The sequence below is a fragment of the Tupaia chinensis genome, unplaced genomic scaffold (assembly GCF_000334495.1).
Source record: "Tupaia chinensis unplaced genomic scaffold, TupChi_1.0 Scaffold000179_1, whole genome shotgun sequence".
NCBI lineage: Eukaryota > Metazoa > Chordata > Mammalia > Scandentia > Tupaiidae > Tupaia > Tupaia belangeri.
This window is the reverse complement of record NW_006159654.1, coordinates 158,892-167,914: the sequence shown is the minus strand read 5'-3', so window position 1 is coordinate 167,914 and position 9,023 is coordinate 158,892. Positions and strand designations below refer to the sequence as shown.

Below are 9,023 nucleotides of genomic sequence, written 5' to 3'. Positions count from 1 at the left end.
AGTGAATCACAAATATTGCTTCTGTAAAGTTATTTCTATTTCCTATAGGATTTCCGGGCGCTGTCTAGTTCCGCTGTTTCTCTTCCAATTTCTTCATCTCTTGGGACTTCATTATATGGGCTGTATTGATGACCCTTCCCCTGCCTTGCCCGCTGAGGCCACCTGAGGCATTTCTAGGTACACCCCTTTATATTCTCTCTTTTTGAAATTGCCAAGGTCACATCTTTGACACAGTCATCTCAAACTTCTATGCTTTGCTCTTCCTGACAGCGTTATCAGCATTTGATCTTTCATCACATTTAACCTAGTTCTCTCAAGCTGGTAACCCTCTGTCTTTTTCTTCCTTTTTTTATCCTTGACTTATTCCACTTCTTGACATTTCAGAATGTGCACTTTTGCTTTCCAAACAATAGATGATGTTGACATATGATGCAAATATAGAGTTTCTTTTCAATGCATGTAAGTACATTTTCTTTCTCCTGCTTTCTGACTCGCCACAGTTCATTTCCATATAACACTTCTGCTTGCTTATGACTTCCTCTAATAAAACTAAAATATCAATTTAAGGGTAAAATTTTACAGATAAGCTAGACTTAGATTTTCTTCATATATGTTATTTCAGTATTTTGAAATGCCATTAATATGAATCAATATTTCTTAGAAAAAATTTACTTCTCTAGTCCTATTTAGAGATTTGGAAGTAAAAGCATTTTTGGTTAATAAATATTACTATATTTGCTTTCATTTTGCACACATTTATCTACATCACTTGTAAATATCTATCTATATATGTAAAACTTGGTAGATAATTCTATAGTATACATTTTAAGTATATACATTTATGTATATTTCTATTATAAATAAATATATTTATATTTGAATAAACATTAAAATAAGGACACTCAGAGAGATGGGTTACTTGACATTCTAATCAGTGTGTTTAAAGCATAATTATTTTTTAAAGAATTATTTTATTTTAACTTTATTTATTATTATTATCATTATTATTTTCCAATCTGATCAGAGAGAGACAGAGTGAGAGAGAGAGAGAGGAAGTGAGAAAGCAAGCCACCAGGTCCAAGACTTGAACCGTGGTTTGGAGAGGTTCTTGCTATAAGGCTCTTCTGCTTGCCAGAAAGACAGAGAGACAAAAAGCAAGAAATCACCCCCCAGGGGGATGGCCTTGCCACGATCCCTTTTCCTCCATTCTACTCTTGGGATCTTGAGCATGAACACACATGCGCCTGGCATGAGTTTAAGCCATTGGGTCCGGGAATCGAACCGCAGTCAAGCAACATAGCCATTACTCCAACTGCTGGTCCCTAAAGTAGAATTAAACTCATGTTTATAAATTTGCCATGATTCATAGATATGTATAAATTAATGACAATATACAATACTTTGCTGGCTTTTATAAACTAAAATGGGACAAAAATAAGTTGAAATTTGGGGGACGTTATTATGAAACTTAGCCTTTGTTACTTGTCAAATTTCATGAAATTCATTATATTTTATGGAAATGAAAATGATATATAGTGATTTCATATTTTTACAACTTATCCAAAATTTCCACTAATATTATTACATTTCTTCTCAAGAAAATCCAAGACAGTGGGTAAAACTGATAATATTCATAATAGGATATATTTTACTATAATTCACATGTAAAAGTAGACAATATTTGTAATTTTGTATACAAACTACAGTGCAAATATTATTCAGGATAATTGGGACCAGAATTTAGCATAATGGCTATGTCACGGAACTCTCATGGAGCCGACCACGGTTTGAATCCTGGACCCCGGAGGCTTAAACTCACACCAGGCGCATGTGCATGCATGCTCAAGATCCCAAGAGGAAATTAGAGGAAAAGGGATTGTGGCATGGCCAGCCCCTCTGGGGGGCTGATTTCTCACTTTCTGTCTCTCTGTCTTTCTGGCGAGCACACGTGCCCTCTAGCAAAAACCTCTCCCAAAAATAAATAAATAAATAACATGTGCTCATTTGATCTTTTAACATTGAAATAATACATTAATCATTTTTTTTCTTTTTTTTTAGATGATTGCTAAAGGGCATGTGCATTTATCAGAGAGAGACGGTAAGAAGGAGAGTGAGAAATAACCTCCAGAGGCATGGCCATGCCACAGTCCCTTCTCCTTTATTCTCTTCCTGTGACTCTGCACATGCACATACATGTGCCCAGAATCATTTTTGAAATACCAGGTCTGGAACTCGAACTGTGATCCATCATGTGGGAGTCCAGAGCCTTAATCACCATACCACCTACTGGCCCAAAATGTTTTATGTACAAATTCTACCTGTGTGCTTTCTCATCTACTAAAATGATAAAATCATATGACTGTTATTGTGTATAAAAAGAAAACTGAAAGCAAATGAATAATTGTGATTGTGAAACATACAAAATTGTGACTAGAGCATTAATTACAGTTTGGACTTGTTCTACCCTGTGTAGTATAATGCAGTGAACAGTTGCCATATGCTCAAGCGTTTACTTTGGTATAAAGAGAAGACTGTTAACAATTTCAATAATTTTTAAATTTTATTTGTAGACTGCAAAATTTCATAAAATGCAAAAATAATTGTTTAGCTACCACATTATAGAGTACGATGTGATTTTTAAATGATGTTTTGAAATCTAATAGAAGTTGAATTCTGCATAGGTAGCCTAACTTCACAGCCAAGGACAGTAAGGACACATAACTCTTTGCAGTGAACTCTGTGCACCTCGTAACAATCCATCTCAGTCAATTTGAAGCTGAGTGAATATCAGACAATGTTAGTGCAAACTCCATCTTTCACTTCTAGAGCTATCCTTCTGTTGATTTGAGCTACATCAAAGATTACAATAGACACTGAAGCACTCATAAGTAATGCCTCTTAGACAGGAATATGTGAACTGTCCTTCTGGGAATACTTAATGTCAAAATCTAATACAATGTTTCTCCCTATGGTTTGACTAGTATAAACCTGCAGTGCTCAGAGGGGACTGACCACTTGCCAATATACCTACTCTGTCACAGCTCATTCCACCCCCGCCCCGAAAAAAAGCAATGAGAAAAAAGTGATAAATTCTCTTTGATAGTACAATTCAGTTTAAGATTCAAGGTTTTAGCAATTCAAAAACTGAAGCAGGAAGATTTTGATACAGAGAGCCCTAACAAAAGTACCTACCTCATTATTTTTCTCATTCTTAAAAGATAAAAATGAAAAAAAAAAAAAACCCACGTTTTTGGTTTTGTTTTTGTTTTCGTTTAAAAGGGATTGTGAACTCACTGCAATAGGATAAGGCAGCCAAGTGACAAGATACACATAATTGGCAGTTTGAGAGGAAATATAGTTTTATATCTCTGGCAAAACAAGAAAAAATTATTTGAGAATTCATTAATTGCTAGAGGCAATAAGAGGTAAATAAAACAAAATGATCATATATTTTTCTCTGTGAGGGCACTGGTTCCTAGAATACTGTTATTCTGGTACCAGTCCAGATCTTAAAGGACAAAGTTTAAAAGTCTCACACCAAAAGGTATTCATGATAGAGTCTAGGAAAATGAATCGAAAATACTGTATTGTTTGAGGAAGTGGAGTACTTTCCTCATAGGCAGGGAGCATACTGTGCCAGGAACATCCACAATCACAGCTATTCTCATATTTATAAAATTCACTCTATCATAAAACTTCAACCATGATAGAATCAAGAATCTTTTATCCTTTTAATTATTGAACATACAATATATAACACTGGAACCTGAATGAAAAAAAGACTTCCTTTTTTTGACATAAAGGTAAAGATATCATGATACAAATTCAGATTCAATTATTTTGGTATTTAGATTGGAGAGTCTTTGTAAAATTCTTAGTAAGGCTTACTCTAGAGCTTGGCTACTAACAGGTATGTATAAAATCAATGAACTTCAGCTAGAATTTCATTTTTTTCTGAGACTAATACAGGTTGGATTGTGTAATCTCTGTGATCTCCTTCCTTAATAAGCATATAATACTTCATCCTAGCTGTACTAACTATCCAAAAAGAAGAGTATGTTAATGGCAGTCTTAGAGATTTTTGGCAATTTTAGACTGAGACCCATTTGTAACAGGCATATATAGATTTCCTTGCTCCACACTTCTTCAAACCACTTCTAGCATTCTTTCCTGCTGTAAAGTCAAGAAAGTAAATACAGAAGAGGACCAGCAGTTAGTGTAATGGCTATGTCGCTGGACTCTCATGTAGTCGACTGTGGTTCAAGTCTTGGACCCGGTGGCTTAAACTCACGCCGGGCGCATGTGCATTTGTGCCCAAGATCCCGAGAGGAGAACAGAGGAGAAGGGATTGTGGCATGGCCATCCCACCTGGGGGCTGATTTCTCACTTTTTGTTTCTCTGTCTCTCTCTATCTTTCTGGCAAACGCATGCGCCCTTATAGCAAAAACCTCTCCAAAAAAAGAAGAAAAAAAAAAAAATGCAAATACAGACCTCTCCAGGCTCCCTTCTAAGCAGGGATCTATATGTAACATGATGAAACAGACACATCAGAGTAAGGCTCAGATAAATACAGGAGCAATGTGAGCCAGATACTAGAAGGTGAAATTCAGAACCTTCTGAAGCATAACAATAAAAGTGCGAGTTGTTCTGAAACCACCGTGATGGAGTTCTTACTATCAATTTTCCAGCACTACTGAGGCCAAACAGTAGTGATTTTTCTCCAGAATAGATCTTTATGATGGCGGATGATTTTACTTGGTATATCTCCTGGCTGGTTTTCTGGCCCTCTGGGATATTACTTCAACTTCCTTAAACTCAGTAAGTTTTTCTGTTGAAATCAGAGTTTTGTTGTCTCTGACAAATGACCTCAATTTAAATTCTGAAAGAGGTGGTTTGCTCTTAATTGTTATATCTTAGTTGATGTTATATATGGTGTTTTCTTCCAATCAAGTTTTTCTCTTCATTGGTTTTCCTATAAGTTGGTCAGCCAAGTTTTATGTGGAAGTTCAGTGAAATTAAAATCTCCCTGCTGCTGTCATTTTCCTATAATTCCCCTCAAAGTCGTAATAAGATATAACATTGTAGGCCCAGGAACAGCTGTGTATCTACACGGGTCATTGATGGCTGCAGGGTTTGCTACTTGTCCTCCACTTCTTAGCAAGTAAAGACCTCATTTTCCATAATTACTCATTTTAACATACCTTACAGAATTTTTAAAATTAGTTTTATTTTATTTTATTTTTGCTACAGGGCACTTGCACTTCCTGGAGATAGAGAGTTAAGAGAAGAAAAGTGAGAAATCATCCCCAGAGTGGGTTGGCCACACTGCAATCCCTTCTCTCAGGATTTTGGACATGCACACACACACACCCATGGCGATTTTCAAGCCTCAGGATCCAGGACACAAACTGTCTAGTCAGTGATGTGAGATCCTACCATCTTATTCTCCACGCCAACTATTGGTCCACTTACAGATATTTTTAAGAATGGAGTGTAGTTGAGGACCAGTAGATTGCATAAGGGTTACATCATTGGACTCCCTCATAAGTTGGCTGCAGTAAAAGTCCCAGCCCAGCAGTTTTTAACTCACGCCAGATACATGTGTGCACATGCCCAAAATCCCAAGGGGAGAATGTAGAAGAAGAGTTTGCAGTGTGGCCATCCCCCCTGGGGGGGGGTGACTTCTCACTTTCTCTCTCCCAGTTGAGCACACATACCCTATCACAAAAATCTCTTAAAAAAAAAATCCAAAAGAATAGGGCCTAGAACTTCCACATAGCATATATGTAGGCTTCATGAGTTTTGATATTTTAGCACATTCTCTCTGGCTCTTCCCCTCCTCCCCTCTTCCATTTACACATGTCCGTGTGTGTATGCATGTGTATAATGAGTATGCATGTTTATGTATTTGTTGTATATATGACTTTAAAAAGTTTCTTTAAATGTTGACAGTAAGATACAATGTCTCATTACTTCTTTTGTTTTTAATGTGAAATTAATTGCCATTATTTATTGTGTTAGAAATAACTTCATGAAATTATTTTTATCTCTACATGTGGGAAATTTCTTTGAATAGGTGAGAAAATAGCTACTGTGGGGTAAAACATAAACTAGCCTCAGTACTTCTAGGCTAAGTTCTTGTTCATCTCAGATGGCATCACAGAACAGCACGGCAGCTTCCAGCAAGTGGAGAAAAATAGCAAAGTCCAGCAGTGACGCTGTGGTTATTAACATTGAACTGCTAATTCCATTAATCCTACCACTTTCCTAAAATCATTTCTGTGTCTAAACAATCCTACTTCTTATGGGATGATACCTAGCAAAGTGTGCTGTAAAACAAGTAAGAAAATTCAACAGAACTTTCAGCATTAAAGGGAAAGGGCACTATTGCAAGGTCTTAATATCCAGTCCAAGATTTTCCTAATACTGTCCACTCTGAGTACGGAATTTAACTATCAAAGTTCTTCTCACTTCTCTAGGAGTGATTCTAGCTGTTCTTGCAAAGAGCTGATCTGCTCCTTTTCTGTCTTTTTTAAGCTAATCTAGCACAGCCTGAAATCTATTCTTTTTTTATTTGTAGTTTTTGCCTTAGGGCACATGCACTTGCCAGAGAGAAAGAGAGAGAAAGTGAGAGGGAAAGTGAGAAATAACCCCCAAGAGGGGATGACTGTGCCACAATCCCTGCTCCTCCATTCTCCACCCTGGATCTGGGATTTGAATCACAGTCAGTCACATGGGAGTCCAGCGACATAACTACTATGCCATCTGCTGGCCCCTCTGAAATCTATTCGGAAGCGCCATTTTTTTTTCCTTCTGAAATCTATTTGGAAGAGCCAGCTTTTCCTCTTTCATGATGAGTCCTCCTGTCATTTGGCCCTGTCCTGGGTGTCTTGGAGCTTTCCTTTCATGTTATCGATCTGTTTCTGAATTCCCATAACCAGCTGGTGGTTTCCTCACTTTCTTGGTGCTGCTCACCCATTCATTTAGCTCACGTGGTAGCTGACAATCTCCAGATCGTCCTCAGTGTCTCTCTTGTTTATATCTTCCTCTTCACTGTTGTTGCTGAGGTCATTGCATAACTCCCAAAGCTCATCACCCTCTAAAGAGCCTCGCCTGTGACCAGATATCCCAAGAGAATAGATATCAAGTCCCTGATTTTCTGATTCTTTTGTTTCATCTTTCAACAAGTATTTCTCAACAAATACCAACAGCCTCTGCATCCGTACTCAGCAACAATTTCACTTCTTTTTCCACATCTGGAGATTCAATATTCTTCTTCTGGGCTATCTTCCAGGACCCTCTCTTTCTCATATTTTCTAGAGGCAGAGTAATTTCATGATTCCAGATAAACTTTTTCTCTCTGTTCTTGTCCTTTTTGCTAGCTTTGGGATCAGCAGTAGCAACCGGCTCCTCCACAGAAGGAAAGAGATCACTGTCAGCTGTGGATACAAGAATCTGACAGATAGCTGTCTTGTAAAAAATTTTCTTACCAATGGTTTTCTTTTCCTTTCATTCATTCATTCCTTTTTTTTTTTTTTTTTTTAGAGAGAGAGATTTTTGCTCATGGGCATGTGCACTTGCTGGAGAGATAGGGAGAGATAGAGAGACACAAAGCAAGAAAATCACCCGCCGGGTGGGAGGCGATGCCGCAATCCCTTCTCCTCCATTCTTTTCTCAGGATTTTGGGCATGCACACAACACACCAGTGTGTGTTTTAAGCTGCTGGATCCAAGATTTGAACCATGAGCGCATCCAGCAACATAACCATTTCACTATCTGCTGGTCCCTTATCAATAACTTTCAAGGTTTCCAGAACAATGGGCACATCTACCAATTTTGAGACCAGTGATGATTCCAGGATGTTCATCAGGGTATAACTCAACTGTCAGTCTGTCCTTCAGGTTGACAAGATCAGATTCTACTGCCTTCCTTACAGGAGCAGCATATTCCAGAGGCAGACAGAAGATAAACTGCCTCTCCGGTGCATGAGGAGCATCATCTTTGCTCTTACTCATCTTTATTTCATTGTGACTTGCTTCTCTTCTAATCAACACTTGCTGCGCTAAAAAGTTTCAGCTACATTCAGTGACAATTATAAATTCAGTTTCTCCGGTACAGACTGAATGGAAGTGGAAGCTGCTTAGAGCCACACAGCATGGAGCTGAATGTCTCTTTCTCAATTCTTTTTTTCTTCCTGCTCCCTAGCAGGGTGATCCACTTTTTATTACCACTGGTAGGGCTTGGGTTGTGCAATGTGAAGTCTCACTGGGACCTGCGGCGTTGAGCACCAGGTTTGGCAGGTAAGGCAGCTCAGCAGTTCTACAGCTCTGTCTCGAGCTTGTCCAATTACTCTTAAATAATTCAGCAATGCCTTTATGATATGTTTTCCTCCTTTTCCAGGATCTGACTTAGTTTCACACATGGGCTCTATTCCTATGTAGTCCTATTTAATCAAAAATAGTTCATTAGTATTTTATTTAATTATCTTGACTTTTTTTTTTATTTATAAGAGAGATTAGAGGGCATGTGTGCTTGCTGGAGAGACGGAGTGAGAAGAGAGAGACAGAAAGCAAGAAATCACTCCCCAGGGAGATAGTCATGCCTCAATCCCTTCTTCTCCATTCTCCTCTCAGAATCTTAGGCACACATGCACACATGCCCAGCATGAGTTCCAAGGCAACAGGTACAGGACTTCCGTTGCAGTTGTCTACGTGGGAGTCCAACAACATAACCATTACGCCATCTGCTGGTCCCAGTCCTGATTTTTTTTTAAGAGTAGAGATCAGAGGGTAGTCCCATAGTACTGTGGTTAAAGGAGCTGGAAACATGGCCAACCATGAATCGAATCCCAGCCTGGCTGCTTGAAAAACTAGATAGTGTGCACAAGCCTGATCACCCGAAATCTTGGTAGGAAGCGAAATGGAGTAAGGGGGTTGTGCATCTCTAGTTTCTATGGTGGAGGGAAGGAGGGGTTTTCTCTCTCTTTCACTCTACTGAGTACATATGCTTTCTGACAAAATTTA

General features: G+C 38.3%; 1 pseudogene; it reads right to left on the bottom strand.

Moving 5' to 3' along the window:
- Positions 1-6,467: 6,467 nt before the first annotated feature.
- Positions 6,468-8,015, bottom strand: LOC102490428 (transcription initiation factor TFIID subunit 7-like; annotated as a pseudogene).
- Positions 8,016-9,023: the final 1,008 nt, after the last annotated feature.